At 43.8% G+C, this 20343-nt stretch overlaps 1 long non-coding RNA gene across 1 annotated transcript; it reads left to right on the top strand.

The window, feature by feature from the left end:
• The first annotated feature begins 3760 nt into the window (after window positions 1–3760).
• LOC106697108 lies at window positions 3761–20066 on the top strand. The gene is made up of 3 exons (XR_001348134.2): window positions 3761–3829; window positions 17123–17182; window positions 19903–20066. It is a non-coding gene; the product is annotated as an uncharacterized LOC106697108 (long non-coding RNA).
• The last annotated feature ends 277 nt before the right edge of the window (window positions 20067–20343 follow it).

Raw genomic sequence — 20343 nt, 5'->3', positions numbered from 1 at the left:
GGCACATCCCCAGTGGGGGGTGCACAGGAGGCGGCTGATCGATGTTTCTCTCTCATCAATGTTTCTAACTCTCTATCCCTCTCCCTTCTCTCTGTAAAAAATCAATTTAAAAAAAACCAAAACAATATGTAATTATATATGTGTTTTCCGATGGTCTTAGGCGACCCCTGTGAAAGGGTCGTTCCACCAGCAAAGGGGTCACGACCCACAGGTTGAGAACCGCTGTTCTAATCCATGCTTCTCTTACTTAGAATTCAATAACTAATAATTGCCATACATGTTTAAGATCAAGCTTATACTCTTTAAGGGATGTATGTAAGTCCTTTTATTATGATCTACCCCTTCCTTATTTCTTTTGATTCTCAAACATAAGGAACTACTTGGAGTTCCTGAATATAATTTATTTCAGTCCTCCTTAATATGTGCTATTCCATTTGTCCAAAGAGCCTTCCTGGCTCTTGTATGCTGTGTTAATTGCTGTTTCTCTTTGATGCAGCTTTTGTATTAATTAAATATTAATTCTTCGGTGAAGCTGTTTTGACATCCTCTTTCTATTGTAGTCCTTTTCCCTTGTGTTCCTTGTCAAAATGTAAACAAACTTCTTTATATTTAGCTTCAAAAATACAAGAACCTGTATTTGATTTAAACTTATGAATTATTGTAGGAAAAAATAGCTACCTGTTGTGTTTCTGTAACTTACAGTGAACAAAGACCTTGAGGATCAAGGATGAGATATCTACACTAATAAAAGACAAAGATGCTAATTGACCATACCTTCACAACACCCAAGCCATGCCCACCAGCCATCAGAGCGACTATATGTAAATTAACCCAACCAAGATGGTGGCAGGCAGCCACGGAGCTGGAGCAAGCAGGAGGCTTGGTTGCCTGGGCGATGGAGGAAGCCAAGCTTCCCGCCTGCCCTGAGCCGGCTGTGGCCTCCACTCATGGCAACAAAGTTTCAATTATAGGAGCTAAATAAATCCCAGATACCTGCTTCCAGCCAGCCTCCACTGGGAGCTTGGGTGGCTGGGGGCCGTGGTCAGCCTGAAAACAGCCATCAGCCCCTCACCCAGGCTGCAAACAGCCATCAGCCCTTCACCCAGGCTGGCCAGGCAACCCAGGGGGGACCCCCACCGTGAAGGGGATGTGGCCAGCCTGCAAACAGCCATCAGCCCCTCACCCAGGCTGACCAGGCACTCCTATATAATAAAAGGGTAATATGCAAATTGACCCTAACAGCAGAACACCTGGGAATGACTGGTCACTATGACACACACTGACCACCAGGAGGCAGACGCTCAATGCAGGAGCTGCCCCCTGGTGGTCAGTGCGCTCCCACAGGGAGAGCTCTGCTCAGCCACAAGCCAGGCTGACGGCTGCCAGTACAGCGATGGTGGTGTGAGCCTCTCTTGCCTCCTCAGCAGCGCTAAGGATGTCTGACTGCAGCTTAGGCCTGCTCCCCACTGGCAAGTGGACATCCCCTGAGGGCTCCCGGGCTGCCAGAGGGATGTCTGACTGCCAGCTTAGGCTCAATCCCCCGGGGAGCGGGCCTAAGCCAGCAGGTGGTCATCTCCCGAGGGGTTCCAGACTGTGAGAGGGCACGGGCCGGGCTGAGGGACCTCCCCCGCCCCCCCCCCCCAGTGCACAAATTTTTGTGCACCGGGCCTCTAGTGGGATATAAAATTGGAGAATGGACTGGTAATCCAGGAAGCCAAACAGTAACTTTAATAACATTTGGCCCCAAATGACCAGGATTTGATCAATCCCTGCCAGCTTCCTTAATTTTTGTCCTTCCTTCTAACTTAGAAACAACCAGATAGAGCAAGCCAAATTACACCCCAATAAATCATATAGGATGCCTGCTCCTGGTTAGCCTGCCAGTAGCCTCCAATCAGGGCAGATCTAAAGCTGTCTCTTTTTTCCTACTATAAAGCTTTCCCTCCTCATCCTGCTTTTGAGTCTGCCAAATACAAGTGATAGCCTTTACTTTTCTCATTTGGTTCATCTTTATTTCCACAAAGGAGGAAAAAAAACTATTTACATCTGAGATGATTAGCAACAACTATAGTTTATAAACTAGTTTTATTTCCTGTGCTAGTTTAGTGATTTTTCTCCATGTTTTATAAACATTAAGGTTTATATTTTATAAAGGTGAAGACAGGGTTTTGTCATAAGGATTCTCTTTATTTATTTACATTGCATGGAAAGATGACAAGAAAAATCTGTCACTTAATAAAGAACAAAATCCTAGTCAAATTTTAATCGTAAGACCTTGGTCTCAAATATAGTTATTCAAAACCTTTTATTTGCTTTATTAAATCATAATTTTAAAAAAATCAGTACATGAAAGAAATTTAATGTGAACTGCAAATTAAATACATTTAGATTTTATTACTAGAGGCCTGATGCACGAAATTCGTGCACTGGGGGAGGGGCTCCCTCAGCCCGGCCTGCGCCATCTGGCAGTCCTGGACCCTTGGGGGATGTTCAACTGCTGGCTTATGGCTGGATGGCCTGCTGCTGCTGCACAGCCTGCTGCTTGAACTGCAGCAGCTGCTGCATGTGCACGGGCTGGGCCATCACAGTCTGTCCTGTGAATATCCTCGAGTAGGTAAGTCAAGCGCAGAGGCAGGCTCACCCTGAGTTCCCTGCACTTCCCTGAGTCACTGAGTTGTTCAGACTGACTTCCTTCTACAGAGAACGGCACCGGGATTGGGCCTTAGCCGGCAGTTGGGCATCCCTCTTGCAGTCCGTGAGCCCTCGGGGGATGTAGCAGTTGCCAAGCGGCAGGAAGCCAGGGAGGAGCCCGAATTGGGGCCCGGCACCATGCCACTCACGCTCATCCTGGCCCACTGCACCTGCTGCCGCCACTCAGTAGTGCTGCCACTGCTCAGTAGTGCTGCCGTGGAGTCAGGAGAGGCTCCTGCCGTGGCAGCTGCCCTCACTAGCCATGAGCCTAACTTCTGGGTGAGGAGCACTCCCCCTGTGGGAACGCACTGACCACCAGGGGGTAGCTCCTGCATTGAGCGTTTGCCCTCTGGTGCTCAGTGTGCATCATATTAACCAGTTGTTCTGCTGTAACGGTTGCTTAGGCTTATATTAAACAGATGTTAAGAATACCTTTTTAGCCCAGGCCATGTGGCTCAGTGGTTGAGCATCAACCCTGGTTGAGTGTCAGCCCACGAACCAGAAGGTCACAGTTCAATTCCCAGTCAGAGCACATGCCTGGGCTCCATTCCCAAAAGGGGACGTGCAGGCAGCCCATCCCAATCAATGAGTCTCTTTCATCATTAATGGTTCTCTCTCCCTCTACTTTCCTTTCTCTGAAATAAAATATATATATATATAACATTTTTTAAAAAGAATACCTTTTTATTGTTTTTAAAATACTAAACATGAATGTTAAGTTTTATCAAATATTTTTCCATCATTTACTGTTTTTATTTAACCTATTAGTGTAATATATAAAGAGATTCCATATAATTGAACCTTGTATATGTTCCTAAAATAAACTGCTTGGTTTGGTAATTATTTTTTTTAAATACTCTTAATCTATTCACTAATGTTATAAAGGTTCTGTCAATTTTATGAAGATTCTAAAAGTAACTAGGACCTGTACCTTGCTTTTTTTTTTATGATTGAATGACTAATAGGCTACATTAAACAGTTTTGAAACTGAAAAGAATTAGTTTTTTATATGTCTAGTGCTTTATTTTACTGACATTATTCTCTATTTGTTGTTTTAATTTCTGTTAACAGATATTCCCTTAGGAGAGGTAGCTCCTTCACATTTTTAACACCTGGACCCCACTGGGACTTCACTTTGGTGAGTAGATGCCTAGGTTTTTATTTCAAGACATTAGATAGAATTATTTCCTGGGTTGTCTTTCAGTCTGGTGTACAGCTCAGTTGTTTGTATTTCTCTCAACATCTTTAGTATCCTAATTTATCCTGCTAACAAACTAAAAGACATTTTTATTTCAACTAAATATAAAACATGTTTTGGAAAGAAACATTCATCTTTAACTCTATGTAAACCTTTCTCTTATTCCCACCAGTGTTAAAGTTAAAAGAATGTTATGAAACATTAATTTATTTTTGTTACATACTCTAGCAGCTTTTTTCTTGGTTGAAAAATATAAAAATGTAGGATATGAGGAATGAATTGCTTTCTGTTATTAATCATTTTAGTATAGAGGGATTTCTTCATTATCTTTAGAATGAGATTTATAGAGACATCTAACTTTGCACAAAGTGACACCTGAAAATTAATTATTTTTGTAATTAAAAACACATTACTTCTTAGTACTCACCTAAACAAAGTATGTACAAATAGAGCATGATTTTTATGCTGTTCTTATTTGAAATAGCAAAAGTGACTCTATTTCTAGCATGCTAAACTTTACTTGTGTGCCCGTAATTATGTGCTGATGGATACATCAGTACATATTTAATTTGTATTCTATTCTTTTGTCTTTAATTTATATTTCTGTTGGGGACTCCTGTTCAAGACTTCTGTACTCTTATACTAATTATATACATTAATTGGCGAGATAAGCATTCACAGAAAGTATCTTTTGATTTTAATGCAATTCTGTATTTCCTTTGCAACTTTTTTCATCTTGATCCTTTTCCCTTACTATCTGATGAGCCTACACTTAAACAGAAAAAGTTTAGAAGTATTTCTAAACTTGATTTGCAAACCTGTCAGCAAAAATATTTGAGCATATGTCCCTGGTATGTTTATTTATAACTTTTGTATATACTACCATTATTAATTAACTAGGGACCCAGTGCATGAATTCGTGCACCTTGAAAAGCACTGTGGGCCACGAGGCTGCGGTAGGCACAGGGGCAGTTCTCAGCCCAACCTCCATGACCCCGCCCAGCCCCTCCTGCTGCAGTCCCCTGTCCCGTCTGCAGGCAGCCCCACTTTCGCCACCACCGCTCCCACGCGCTGATGGCGCCAGCCCTGGCTTGATGACAGCGCTGGCCTTACTCGCGCCCGCTGATGGCACGGAGCAATTGGGGCCAGCGTCAGCGGGTGTGAGCAGGGCTGGCGCTGTCAGTGGATACAAGCGGCGGCTGCTGCCCCTATAGCCCCTCAGGAGCAAGGGGAGGTGGAGAAGTCCTCAGGGGTGATCAAGGCTGGCAGGTGCCACTTGCACCCGCTGATGGCGCCTTGTGATTGGGACTGGCACCAGCAGCAGGTGCACACGGTAGCTATGGCACGGGCTGAGGGTGTGAGTGCCAGGCAGGACCGTGGCACGGGAGCAAAGAATTTTCAGTAACCAACAGAGGCTCACCCCGATGATAGTGACAGGCGCCCTGCCTTGTTTTGGTGCCCCCACTCACCTCCACCATCCCGCGATAGCCAATGCCCACCATGTTCTGCACACGCCCCCCTGGTGGTCAGCGCACATCATAGTGACCGAATGTTTGGTTGTTCCGCTGTCAGTCTATTTGCATATTAGCCTTTTATTATATAGGATTATCTCAAAGCACAATACACATTAAGAGTGAAGTTAATGATACTGGACATAAAAATATATTTCAGGTAGCCATGATAATTTCAGTTTGGGACTCACTTCTTGTTGGATCTGATTAGATCGCTATTTTTCTTAACCATATAATGTGAGTACTGATTAACTCATCATCCATATATTAAATATTAGTAAAGCTTATTTTTAAGGATTAAGAAATACATAAAAATAAAAGTTCTAACATTTTCCTCCTGCCCACCCCAGGGAAGATATCTTGCATATCCTCCAGGATGGGTACATCCCACTAGGGAAAACACTTTTGTAGAGGTCTGCCATGACAAAAGAAATATCTTATTGTTTATATATTAAAACTTTTGGAATGTCATTAAGGAATTGTAAGAGGGATATTTATAATTTTTAAATACATAGTTTAAGAAAAGAACAAAAATTGGTGAATTAAAAATGGCGGCAGAGTAGGAGGATGCTGCAAGGACATGCTCCCAGGAACAAGCTGGAATTACAACTGAAACATAGAAAGGCTTTCTGAATAATCAATGGTAAACTCACAGGAGAGTACCCTGATACCCAAGGACCAAAGATGGAAAATGCATAGAGACTGATAGGAGGGGCAGAGGCACTAAAGGGCTGGCTGGGCACCCACAGATGGCAACTGAAGTCCTGGAGAGGTATCTCAGCTGTGGGGGGTGCCACTGAGAATTCTGGAATCTAATCCCAAAGCTGGGCTCCCCAGCAGAGAGCACAAAACTGAGGAAGGTCCCAACATAACATCTAGCTGTGAAAAACAGTGGGGTGCTATCTGTCAAGGAGTGGCAGCTGAAAGTTTGGGCACCCTCTTTAAGAGTCAGCACACAAAAATTCCCTGTGGAGCCACCCACCTTGTGCTCTGGCAGAGGGAGGGGGAAGTGGAATGGAGCTATGAGACCAGAACCCAGGACTCAGGGGATAGAGCTCAGAAGGCAGACACCCCAAGTCTCCTGGTCTGAGTCATTCCCTCACACAGTGGAGGACATCTTTCCCACACAGACATTTGCCTTGCAGGGGGGGATGGAGGGGAGAGACGACACACCTTATTGGAAAACATCTTGCCCTGAGGCCACTTAAGAAATTAAAAGTAACAATTAGCCTCTAGGCCAGCCGTGGGCAAACTATGGCCCGCGGGCCGGATCCGGCCCCTTTGAAATGAATAAAACTAAAAAAAAAAAAAAAGACCGTACTCTTTTATGTAATGATGTTTACTTTGAATTTATATTAGTTCACACAAACACTCCATCCATGCTTTTGTTCCGGCCCTCCGGTCCAGTTTAAGAACCCATTGTGGCCCTCGAGTCAAAAAGTTTGCCCACCCCTGCTCTAGGCAGAAGCAACTGCCTCACCTTGTTGAAAAAAACTCTCCCCCCACCTGAGGACGATTGCCTGGGGGCAATTCAAGTCAAAATCCTATTAGTCTGTAGACAGAGGTGGTCTCTGGAGACTTTCAGTCTTTGCCTGATCCATTTAGTCAGAAACAGCTTTTAACACTGTCCTGCACTAGAGATTGAGAGGTGTGGATGATCAACATAAAACATAGTCACAAACCCAAACAGACAACCAAAATGAGGAAACAAAGAAACAACCCCCAAATGAAAGAACTAGTGAATTCTCCAGAAGAAGAGATAAATGAGGCAGATGATAAGAAATTTATCTGAAACAGAGTTCAGAGTAATGTTGTTAAAAATGCTCAACAGTATGAAAAAAGATATAGTATCTATGAAAGAACAGTCTGAGATAAAGAATGACATAACACAAATAAAGAACACATTGGAAGGAATACACAGCAGATTAGGGGAAGCTGAGGATTGAATCAGTAAATTAGAAGAATTGAAAATATCACTCAATTAGAGAACCAAAAAGAATAAAACAATTAAAAAACAGAAGGACAGCTTAAGGGAGCTGTGGGACGGACGATGTGAAATGTAACAATGTTAGTAAAATATAGGTTTTTTACTATATTTTAACATATACAAGTGATATACAAAATAGTAGGTGTGCCAGACAAGGCAGAAAGGGAGGAAGGAATAGAGAAGGTGTTTGAAGAAATAATGGTAGAAAACTTCTGTAACCTGGTAAAAGAAAAAGTCACACAAGTTCAGCAGGCACAGAGAACCCCAAACGAGAAGAACCCAAACAGACCCATGCCCAGACACACCATAATTAAAATGCCAAAAAATTAAAGACAGAGAATCATAAAGGCAACAAGAGAAAAGAAAAATTACCTACAGATGAGTTCCCATAAGGCTGACACCTGATTTCTCATCCAAAACTCTACAGGCCAGAAGGGAATGGCATGAGGTACTCAAAGTAATGGAAAGCAAGGATCTGAGACCAAGATTACTATATTCATCAAAGCTATCATTCAAAATAGACAGTTAAATAAAGAGCTTCCCAGCCAAAAAAAAAAGGCTAAAGAAGTTCATCACCACCAAGCCAGCATTACAAGAAATGCTGACAGTGGTTCTCAACCTTCCTAATGCCGCAACCGTTTAATACAGTTCCTCATGTTGTTGTGACCCCCAACCATAAAATTATTTTTGTTGCTACTTCACAACTGTAATTTTGCCACTGTTATGAATCGTAATGTAAATATATGATATGCAGGATGTATTTTCATTGTTCGCGACCCACAGGTTGAGAACCACTGGCTGAGAAGAAAAAACAGAGAAACCTAGCCATACAGAATTAAAATGGCTATAAATAAGTTCCTCTCATTAATAACCCTAAATGTAAATGGATTAAATGCTCCAATCAAAAGGTGTAAGGTAGCTGAATGAATACAAAAACATGACCCAACTATATACTGTCTATAGGAGACCCACCTCAAAACAACACACACACAGGATGAAACTGAAGGGATGGGGGAAAAATTTCCATGCAAATGGTAAAGAAAAAAAAAAGCTGGAGTAGCAATACTCATATCCAACAAAATAGACTTTAAAAGCATCATGCTAAGCAAAATAACTCAGAGAAAGATAAATATCATGATCTCACTCATTTGAGGAATATAATGAACAACATAAACTGATGAACAAAAATAGAGCTAGAGGGGGGAAAATATACTAGAATATAATAGAAGTAACCCTGTTATTTGCAGATTTTTAATATTTCCCACAACTTTTGTGATATCATACTATGTTAGTACAGTTTTGGTAATATTACACTTAAAATTCTTTTATTCTTGAAATATTAATGTTTATTGCATGTAATATTACTATATGTAAGAGCATTTTTTTTAAATATAGTTTATTGGTTTTTTACATAGAGGAAGGGATAGGGATAGAGAGTCAGAAACATCGATGAGAGAGAAACATCGATCAGCTGCCTCCTGCACACTCCCCACTGGGTATGTGCCCGCAACCAAGGTACATGCCCTTGACCGGAATCGAACCCGGGACCCTTGAGTCCGCAGGCTGATGCTCTATCCACTGAGCCAAACCGGTTAGGGCTGTAAGATCATTTTTTTGAATAATTGGTGTTTATTGCATGCAACATCATATTTAAAATTGTTTTTCTTGAGATATTAATGTTATTGCTGTAACATTATTATATTTAAGATCGTTTTTCTTGAAATATTTAAAAAAAGAACAAAAATTAAGCATCTACCTCAAAAGGTTAGGAAAAGAACAATGAAGTAACTCAAAGGAAATAGAAGGAAAAGTAATAGTGAGAAAAAATAAAATTTACCCATGAAATTCTTGACAAACCAGTTATAGAACAGAAAACTTCCTTAATCTGAGACTTTTCACAAATAACAAACATGATGGTAATGGTAAAATGTTTAAATATATCTTTCATATTTAGGAAAAAAGTCTACTATAACTGTGTCTGTTTGGCATTATACTAGTACTCCTAGCCAGCACAGTAAGACAGGAAAACAAGTGATACACAAATTAGAAAAGAAAGGACAGTATGATTTCATTACTTAGAGAAAACATAATTGTCTACATAGAATATCCATAAGAGAATATTAATAGCAGCTATTAGAACTAATAAGAGTTCAAGCAAGATTACTGACTATAAACATTATCAAAAGATATCAGGCCCTAGCCGGTTTTGCTCAGTGGATAGAGCATCAGCCTGTGGACTGAAGGTTCCCAGGTTCGATTCTGGTTATGGGCAGATGGCTGGGTTGTGGGCTTGATCCCCAGTTGGGGGTGTGCAGGAGGCAGCCAATCAATGATTCTCTCTCATCATTGATGTTTCTATCTCTCCCTCTCCCTTTCTCTCTGAAATAAAAATATATTTTAAAAAAAGGTATCAGTATCTTCCAAGAAGACATACAAATGGCTAACAGATATATGAAAAGATGTTCAACTTCCCTAGCTCTTAGGGAAATCAAAACTACAATGAGATACCACCTCAAACCTGTTAGAATGGCTATTATCAACAAAATCTTATCCCATATAATAAAAAACTAATTTGCAAATTATCTCCTCGGGAGTTCAACCACTTGCTATAATGTGTGTTGACCACCAGGGGTTGGCATGGAATGAAGGAAGGCCCTGGACGGCAGCTGGGGGAAGGAAGGCCCCAATTGGCTTTGATCGCCGACCAGGCCTAGGGACCCTACCCGTGCACGAATTTTGTGCACCGGGCCTCTAGTAGGTAATAAGTATTGTGGAGAAGTAGTGAAAAGGGAACCCTCATTCACTGTTGCTAGGACTGTAGACTAGTACAGCCACCCTGGAAAACAGTCTGGCAATTCCTCAAAAAATTAAGAATAGACTTACCATAGAACCCAGCAATCCCTCTCCTGAGTATGTACCTGAAAAACTTGAAAATATGTATCCACCAAGATATATACACCCCTATGTTCATTGCACCATTATTCACATTGGCTAATACATGGAGACAACCAAAGTGTCCTTCGATAGAGGATTGGATAAAGAAGATGTGGTAAATATATATAACTAGAGGCCCAATGCATGAAATTCGTGCTCGGGGTTTGGCCCTCACAGCTCTGGCTGCCTCGGCCAGCCCTCACAGCCCCTCTCAGCCTCGGCCCGCCCTCACTGCCCCTAGCAGCCTTGGCCAGTCCTTGCAGCCCCTCGCAGCCTTGCCCAGCCATCACACTCCCGGCTTCGTCCGGAAGTTTGTCTGAAAGGATGTCTGGAAGGTCGTTCAGCTCTTCAGTCTAATTAGCATATTAGCTTTTTATATAGGATGGAATACTACTCAGCCATCATATAAGATAGAATACTGCTATTTGCAACACATGAATGGATCTTGAAGATATTATGCTAAGTGAAATAAGTCAGCCAGAAAAAACTAAGAACCACATGACTTCACCCATATGTGGGATATAAAACTGAAACTCGTGGAGACAGACAGGAGTGTGATGGTTACCAGAGAGAAGGAGGTGGTGGGATGGATTGTGGAGTTGGAGTTGACCTAATAAATGGTGACAGAAGAGGGTTTGATTTTGGGTGGTGTGCACACAGTGCAATATACAGATCTTGTATCATAGAAATGTATACTTGAAACATATATGATCCTATTAACCAATGTCATCCCAATAAACTTAATTTTTAAAAAAATCAATAGAATCCTAATATATAAAGAGCCAGGGTCCGTCATGACTGAAACATCAGGATGGACAACCGAGCACCAGGTTAGGGTCCCGGTTGGTGTGGCCCATGGCAGGAGTCGGTCCTGGGTCCCAGCTGCCCACAATGGGAGTCAATCCTGAGTCCTGGCCATGCATGGCATGGCGGCAGGATGGAGCTGTGGGAACGGAGCCATGCTGCCATTGGACTGGCCTCTGGGTCCCTATCCCTGCCCGCAGGCTCCGGGGAAGCAGAGCCATGCTGCCATCGGACTGGCCTCTTGGTCCTTACGCCCAGCCCGTAGGCTCTGGGCAACCAGAGCCATGCTGAGATGGGACTGGACCCTACCCGAAGGTTCCTGGATTGTGAGAGCTTGCAGGCTGGGCTGAGAGACCCACCCGAGTGCACGAATTTTCATGCACCGGGCCTCTAGTGTATATATACTAGCAATAAACAGTTAAATGTAACTTTAAAGATGCATCTTACCTAATAATAGACAAACATGTAAATTGACCGTACCTTCGCTACGCTAACCAGCCAATCAGGAGAGTATGCAAATTAACCCAACAAAGATGGCGGTTAATTTGCATATGTAGGCTCCAAGCGGCGGAGCTAAGCCTGACGGCCCCGGGGCTGGAGCAGCGAAGCCTGATGGCTCGGGGTCAGCTCCAGCTGGAGCCCTGCCAGAGCGAAGGCCTGGGTCCCAGGGTGCCAGAGGCAAACTGGTGCCAGCAGCCAAGGGAAGGGAAGGCCTATTGCACGAATCTCTTCGTGCAACAGGCCTCTAGTTTATTATAATAAAACAATTTTAAAATCTAGGAATAAATCTATGAAAAGATCTTCAAGACTTCTTTTTTTTAAGATCTGTAAGACTTTATGGGAAATACTAGAGGCCTGGTGCACAAAATTCATGCACTAGTAGGGTCCCTAGACCTGGCTGGCGATCTGGGCCAATCAGGGCCTTCTGGCTGCTGGCCAGGGCCTTTTTTCCCTGGCTGCCGGCCGGGGCCTTCCTTCGTTCTGCACTGCCCCGTGGTGGTCATCGCACATCATAGCAAGCGATTGAACTCTCGGTCGAACTCCCAAAGGGACACTTTGCATATTAGCCTTTTATATATATAGATTGGAAAGCATTAGTAAAGAACATAGGACACTTAGTTACATGGTGATATATCACATTCAGACAAGGAAATACTCAATAGCATAAAAATGTCAGTTCTTGCCCTAACCGGTTTGGCTCAGTGGATAGAGCATCAGCCTACGGTCTGAAGGGTCCCAGGTTCGATTCCGGTCAAGGGCATGTACCTGGGTTGTGGGCACATCCCCAGTAGGGGGTGTGCAGGAGGCAGCTGATTGATGTTTCTCATTGATCTTTCTAACTCTCTATCCTTCTCCCTTCCTCTCTGTAAAAAATCAATAAAATATATATTTTTAAAAATGTCAATTCTTCTCCAAATTAATAAATTCAGAGTGTAGTTCTGATAGAAATCCCATTAGAGTATAATAGATGTCATTCTCAGTTCACATGGAAAAATAGAAAACCCAGAACAGTGAATGTAGTGTACAAGTTGAGGAGCATATGAATTACTGTATTAGTTATTAAGCATTACTACCAAGGTACTATAATTACACAGCATAATATGGGTGCAGGTATGGATAAATAAACCGATGGAACAAAACAGAGAACCCAGAAACTGACCTATGTATATTTGAGAACTTACTATATCGTAAGCATTATGTAGAAATGGTGCTATCAATAAATAGTATCAGGAGTGGACTGACATGTTAGTTATTACCTTGTACCACATACAAAAGTAAAATTCTAGATGGATTGAATATATAAATATGAAAACATTATCTTACCTTTAAAATAATGAAAAGAAAATATAGTAGGATGTTTTAAAATCTGTTAAATTTCTTTATATATAGATACTAGAGGCCCGGTGCACGAAATTCATGCATTGGGGCGTCCCTCAGCCCAGCCTGCCCCCTCTCACAGTCCGGGAGCCCTCAGGGGATGTCCTACTGAGCGGGCCTAAACCGCAGTCTGGCATCCCTCTGCGGGCTGATCAGGGGAAGGCGCCACCCCCATCACCCCGCTGCTGCTGCACTGCCAGCCGCCAAGGTGTTTTCATCAACACAGACTCCAGTCCCTTCACCACAAAAAAATGACAACTTTTTCTAGGCATTTTCAAGATGTCTCTTTCATAGGATATGACATTTCTTTTTTTTTATCCTCACCTGACAGTATTTTTCCATTGATTTTTAGAGAGTGTGGAAGAGAGAGGGAAAGACAGAGAGAAACATCAATGTGAGAGGGACACTTCGATTGGTTGCCTCCTGCATGAGCCCTGACCTGGGCCCTGGCCAGGGAAGAGCATGCAATCTAGGTACATGTCCTTGATCAGAATCGAAACCAGACCCTGCGGTCCACAGGCCGAGGCTCTATCCACTGAGCCAAACTGGCTAGGGCAGGATATGACATTTCTTAGCCCCTCCAACAGCAAACCTTCGTTTTTTCCTCCAGGAGTGAGGTAGAAAAACTCTAAATCACCTTCTTGGATTCTTATTACCGAAGTTATCAAGAACACTGCAAGTGGTGTGCCAGAAACTTAGCCAATGAGCTGTAAGAAAAGGTGTTTCCTCTGCAGCTCACGCACAGAGGCAGGCCTGCTGGGGCACTGTCTCCTGGCAGCGGTGGCCTGGGCACGCCCCCCTGTCTCTTGGCTCCTGCTCCCAGGCCTGCTGGGGCCAGCGGGCAGTGGCGGCAGCCTGGGCAGGCCCCCCTTCCTCTCCACTCCTGCTTCCGGGCCTGCTGGGGCGCTGTCTCTTGGCGGTGGCGGCTTGGGCATACCCCCCTGTCTCTCTGCTCCCACTCGCCTCACAGCACAAGCAGTCACCTCCCACCCATCTACGCGCACAACCTCCTCGCACAACCTCCTCCTGATCCTGTCATGACTGGATATATACATATATACATATATATATATCTACACTAATAAAAGAGAAACATGGTAATTGGCGTACGACCGCTACCCTTCCCATTGGCTAATCAGCGTATCCTTATGCAAATTAACTGTCAGCCAAGATGGCGGCCGGCAGCCAGGCACTGAAGGGAGCAGGGAGATTTGCTTGCTCCGGGGACTGCAGACTCCAACGTTCCCCTCCTCACTTGCCGGACTCTCAACTGCAACTCTAAGCAACTATTACTATGTTGCAAATAAGAAGCTAAACAAAACCGGCTGTCAGTCAGCCCCGGATCGCAACATTGTATCCATGTTTTCAGCGGTGAGGCCTCAGAGCTAAAGCTGGCCCAGAATAAAAAAAAAAAAAAAAGAAAACAAGGAGCGGTTGGGAGCTTTTAGTCAACTGCCAGCAGGAAAACAGCCCTCAGCCCCTCACCCAGACTGGCCAGGCACCCCAGTGGGGACCCCCACCCTGATCCAGGACACCCTTCAGGGCAAACCAGCCGGCCCCTACCCGTGCACCAGGCCTCTATCCTATATAGTAAAAGGGTAATATGCCTCCCGGCACCGGGATCAGCGTGACAGGGGGCAGCGCCCAAACCCCCTGATCAGCCCTGCTCTGTGCCTGATAGGGGGGGAGCTCCCCAATCCCCCGATTGCCCTGCGGCTCTGTGTGTGACAGGGTGCAGCGCACCAACCCCCTGATCGACCCTGCTCTGTGTGTGACAGGGTAGAACCATAACCTCTCCATCGGTCCTGCCCTGAGTGTGACAGTGGCGGTGCCCCAACCCCCTGATCGGCCCTGCTCTGTGGGTGATAGAGGGTGGCGCCCCAACCCCCTTCCACGGGCCTTGCTCTGTGTGTGACAGGGTAGAGCCATAACCTCCCCATTGGCCCTGCCCTGAGTGTGACAGGGTGCAGCGCCCCAACCCCTTGATCCGCCCTGCTCTGTGTGTGACAGGGGGTGGTGCCCCAGCTCCCCTATCGGCCCTACTCTGTGAGTGACAGGGGGGAGCTCCTCAACCCCCTGATGGGCCCTGCTCTGTGAGTGACAGGGGGGCAGCGCCCCAACCCCCTGATCGGCCCTGCTCTTTGCATGACAGGGGGTGGCGCCCCAACTCCCCAATCGGCCCTGCTCTGAGCCTGACCAGGGGCTGCACCTAGGGATTGGGCCTGCCCTCTGCCACCTGGGAGCAGGCCTAAGCCAGCAGGTCGTTATCTCCCGAGGGGTCCCAGACTGTGAGAGGGCACAGGCCGGGCTGGGAGACCCCCCCCCCCCCCAGTGCACAAATTTTTGTGCCCCGGGCCTCTAGGATATATATATATATAGATATATATATATAGATAGATAGATAGATAGATATATAGACATATTGATATGTATACATTCCTACGTACGTGTACAATCCTATATAATAAAAGCCGAATATGCTAAGTATCTGGTTGTCCAGTTGTCCGGTCAACCAATCAAAGTGTAATATGCTAATGATATGCTAAGGCCGCTCAACCACTTGCTATGATGTGCACTGACCACCAGGGGGCAGACAGTTGACTGGTCGACCAGTCTCTATGAGATGCACTGACCACCAGGGGGCAGACACTCCAATCGGTATGTTTGTTTGCTGCTAGGGTCCAGCCGATTCGGACTGAGTGAGACAGGGTGGACATGCCCTGAAGCCCTCCCACGGTCCCTCCCCGGCTGGCCAACCTCCCATGTCCCTGGCCCCAATCATACACCGGTGGGGTCCCTCACCCTGGCCTGCACCCTCGCAATCCGGACTGAAGGCTTCCCCCACTTGAAGGCTTCTTCCACTCCCACCCCCCAAGTGCATGAATTTCATGCACTGGGCCTCTAGTTTCATATAAGTACATAAGTATGGTTATGTACTAATATGTGCTTTTTTCCCCCTCCGTACAATCCTTTTGCAATAGTTTGTGCCCCCATTTTCCTCTCTGTATTCATCTTTCTATCCCCCAACTTCCACTCTAACCCATGTCAACAACACCGTTATGTATCCCTCAATATTTTTTTCATATACTTATTTACAAATAACAGCCTCACAAATAAGATACACATATGCGGGATTTTTGCTTAGTTTGCTTTTCAAAGTTAGGATCATATTTTCGTACTTTCCTGCATCTTCTGGATATGACCTTAGGATTAATTAAGATTTCTTAAATTCTGTCACCTCATTTTGCAGTTTTTCTAATTTTGATTTATATTGTTCTTTCATGTCTTCTTCTGTCATTTTCTTCATGTCTTTAGCTAAATTTGAAGTAGTACATTATAGTTTTTCTCTGCTTCTTTGAACATATTCTTCTAAGGTTCCTTCATTCCTTGTGAGATTGTTACTCTGTCCCTTATTCTCTGTCTTCTTAGAGATATTTTGTATAGGATTTGACTTGGAGGATTTTCTGTTCATTTTAATGTGAATAGCTTCCCTGAACTTTTAACAAAGAGGCTTGGTTCAGATAGTTTTTCTAACTTCATGGAGCTCCCTCTTGTTTTCATGATGGCTTGCTTCTGAGACTTTCAGGCTCCACATATTTTCCCCACTTCTGTCTGGACTTTTTCTTTTTCCCTATTTCCCTTTTTCCCTGTCTTGCTCAATTGTGATTCCACTCACACCAGTTTCTCCTCAAAGTGGGTGATTACGTGGGGCCATGAAATAAGCCTATTTTTTTCTAGTGAAGACTTCCTTTCTCCCATAGAATAAATGTGTTCATTTTTTTAAAGAAACTTAATTGCCTTTATGTATAAAATATACTTACTTTTTCACTAACTAGTACAAACAGCCCTTGACTTACACAAGAGCACTATTCTCAAAAATTTTACATAAGTTTTTTAATAGAGTGGAATCACTTCACATGAGATCATTTAATCCGGGAGTACTATTTAAACAGTATATATGGTAGAGATAATTTATGAACATGCCTCATAAAAATATTCTTCTGAATACTGCCAAAGGCTTCACTTTTTAAAGTAACTTTTCTAGTTGTATGGAGTCTTTGTTTAATGGGATAACATGCATTCCTTTTATATAAGAATGAGATTTTCTTTGTCTTACAGAAAAGAAAACGAAGAGCAAAAGATGATGATGTCGTAAGCCTTAGCAGCCTTGATCTGAAGGTAAGCCTTACTGCTCTGTCAAAAAAAGCATTTAACAGTATGCAGGTAGCATTTATTTCTATGCTATAATAACAATAAATGCTTTTTTTGCATTTTTTAAGTATTAAATTAAATGATATTGGCTCTTATAGATACTAGTAGCCTCTTTTTTGTGTTCTACTTTATTAAGAATGAGAAGACCTCCCTCAGAACAATGTTAGGTTATAACTGGTGGTAACAAATTCAAATGTCTAAGGAGACTAGCCTATAATATATGCAGAGAAAGGAAGTAGGATCGGGACTGTTGAAAGGAGAGTGCCATACCCTTCCTGAAAGAGGAAGCTGCTACTGTGCTCTAGCCCATTGCTGCATGTACAACTATCAAATTTGGATTTTATGTGAAATCTTCTGAATTTTAAAAATTGGGTCAAATTTTTTCTAAAAAAAAAACATATAAGCCAAATAACTCATCTACAAATCAGATGTTATCCATGAGTTCTCAGTGTATGACCTATGAAAAACTAAAGCTCAGTGCATACTTGAAAATAATTATGTCCTTTGGTGTAAAATTGTAGTTAAGTCCAAAGCTTGGTATCTTTAGAATTATTTATTACATTTTTATCATTTGGCAAATTTTATCAAGCTATCTTGGTTTTAAGAAACCTTTTTTTATTTTATTTTTTTGTTAATCCTCCCCTGTGGGTATTTTTTCCATTGATTTTTAGAGAGAAGTGGAAGGGATGGGGGGAGAGAGAGGAACATTGATTTGAGAGAGACACATCTATTGGCAGCCTCCTTCATGCACCCTGACCAGGGCCGGGCATCCAGCCTACAACTGAGGTAGGTGCCTTTGACCAGAATCCAACCCGCAACTTTTCAGTCCATGGGCCAATGCTCTAACCACTGAACGAACCAGCCAGGGCTAAGGAACCTTTTTTAAAGAGCATTATGAAAAAGGTATACATTTTTAGTGAGATTTTAAAAAATAGTTTGACATTGTGTTCAATGATAGCGGTTGCTTTTTAAAGACAAAGTATTTTCTAAAACTTAAATTTGTATAGGTCTGCCCATTAACATTTCAGCAAATCTAGCAAGTTGGTGTGAGTGCATGTGTGCATGCGTGCGTGTGTTTGTGCACGTTCACACACACATACACATAATGTTATAGAATTGTGTGTTTTTGCAAAACAGCTTCAATTACATTTTTAAATCTTGTACTCAAAGAAAGAAGTATGAAATGGCAATCCTGGGTATTTTTAGGTATGCCCTAGACGTGTCATTTCATCTGTATTATCAGATTCAGTGCCCATACTTTCCTTGATTGTCTTTTTTTTTTTTTCAGTTGATCAGCATGGTTAGGTTCTCTTCTCTTTCCTCCTTGATTGTCTTATACAATTTTTTGTTTTGTTTTTTTTTCGTTTTGTCTGTTTGAATTTCAATTCATATAAGGCCCACACATTGTGATTGATTATATCTCTTAAGTATCTTTTAAACTGTAGGTTTCCTCTCTAACTCTTTGTTTTCTTGTCATTTTGTTGTTGTTGAAGGAACCATGTTTTTTTCCTGTAGAACTTTCCATAGCCTGAATATTCGTGATTGCATCCCCCTGGTATCATTTCCTATGTTCCTCTATTTCTTGTACTTATGATAAATTGGTAGTTAGATGTAGAAGTTGTTTGTTTTGGGCTGTGTACTTCCATCAGAGGGTATATCATGTCTCTTTGTGATGTTTTCAAAATTAATTATTATTGCTTAGATCAGTTTATTTATTGGAGGTTGCAATATTATAATATTGTGCCTTTATCAGTCCTCAGTTTATTATCTGGAATATTTCTGTAAAGAGAAAATTCCCTTTATCAACCATTTGGTCACTTCAAGGTACTGATCTATATTAATAATACAGGAATCTGCAAATTGTCCAGGATGCCATCACAGTAACAGTAACAACCAGCAGGCTGCCTGGGGCGACAAGGCCGGCAGGGGGGTTAGTGAGGGATGACCAAACGACTGAACAGCAGGCTGCATGGGGCAACCAGGCCGGTGGGGGGGTCAGTTGGAGGCAACCAGGCCAGCAGGGGGGCAGTTGGGAGCAACCAGGCCAGCAGAGGGGGGCAGTAAGGGGCGACCAGGCTGTTAGAGGAGGGCAGTTGGGGGCAACTTGGCCAGCAAAGGGGGCAGTAAGGGGTGACCAGGCTAGCGGGGGGAGGAAGTTAGGGGCAACCAGGCTGGCAGAGGGGGGCAGTTGGGGGCGACCAGGCCGGCAGGGGGGGCAGTTAGGGGCAATCAATTTGGCAGGCAGAGGCAGTTAGGGGTGATCAGGCTGGCAGGCGGGGCAGTTAGGGGTGATCAGGCAGGCAGGCAGGTGAGCAGTTAGGAGCCAGCAGTCCTGGATTGTGAGAGGGATGTTTGACTGCCGGGGATCGGGCCTAAACCGACAGTCCGACATCCCCTGAGGGGTCCCGGATTGGAGGGTGCAGGCTGGGCTGAGGGGAGCCCACCCCCGTGCACAAATTTCATGCACTGGGGCTCTAGTTTATAATAAAGGCAGGACAAGTGCTTGATTCCTTTCCCTTACCACTTTTCAAAAATAATGAGTTTTAGTTATTCATATTCTTTAAAAGTAACTGATTTTTTCTTTATAATATTATATGAAATCATGGATGTGAACATATTTGTTGTATTTTGACCCATTTTTATTATTACTCTCAGTATTCTCAAATTATCCCTTCTTTGGTCACTAGAGGCTACCTCATGATGGCTCCTGTGTCCTTCTCCCTCCACCGCCTCCCCCAGCTTTATTAAGATATTAGAGGCCCGGTGCACGAAGATTCGTGCAAGAATGGGCCTTCCTTCCCCTGGATGCTGGCACCGCCTTCGCTCCGGCCAGAGCCACCTTTCTGCCTTTGTTCAGGCCCAGAGCCACCTTTCCGCCTTCCCACGCTGCCCAGAGACCCGGATCCGCCTTTCTGCCTTCGTTCCGGCCTGGAGCCGCCTTTCCGCCTTCCCACACTGCCCAGAGGCCCGGAGCGGCTGGGACAGTTCGGAATGCCTGCGTCGTCACCATGGCGATGACGCAAGTGTCCTGCCCCACCCCCTGGCCGCTCGGCGCCTGCCTATGCAAGTTAACCTGCCATCTTTGTTCGGTTGATTTGCATACTCACTCCTGATTGGCTAGTGGGTGT

This window comes from Myotis lucifugus, unplaced genomic scaffold (genome assembly GCF_000147115.1).
Source record: "Myotis lucifugus unplaced genomic scaffold, Myoluc2.0 scaffold_47, whole genome shotgun sequence".
In the NCBI taxonomy this organism is placed as follows: Eukaryota; Metazoa; Chordata; class Mammalia; order Chiroptera; family Vespertilionidae; genus Myotis; species Myotis lucifugus.
Note: the sequence above shows the minus strand (reverse complement) of the source record. Positions and strands in the feature narration are given on the sequence as shown.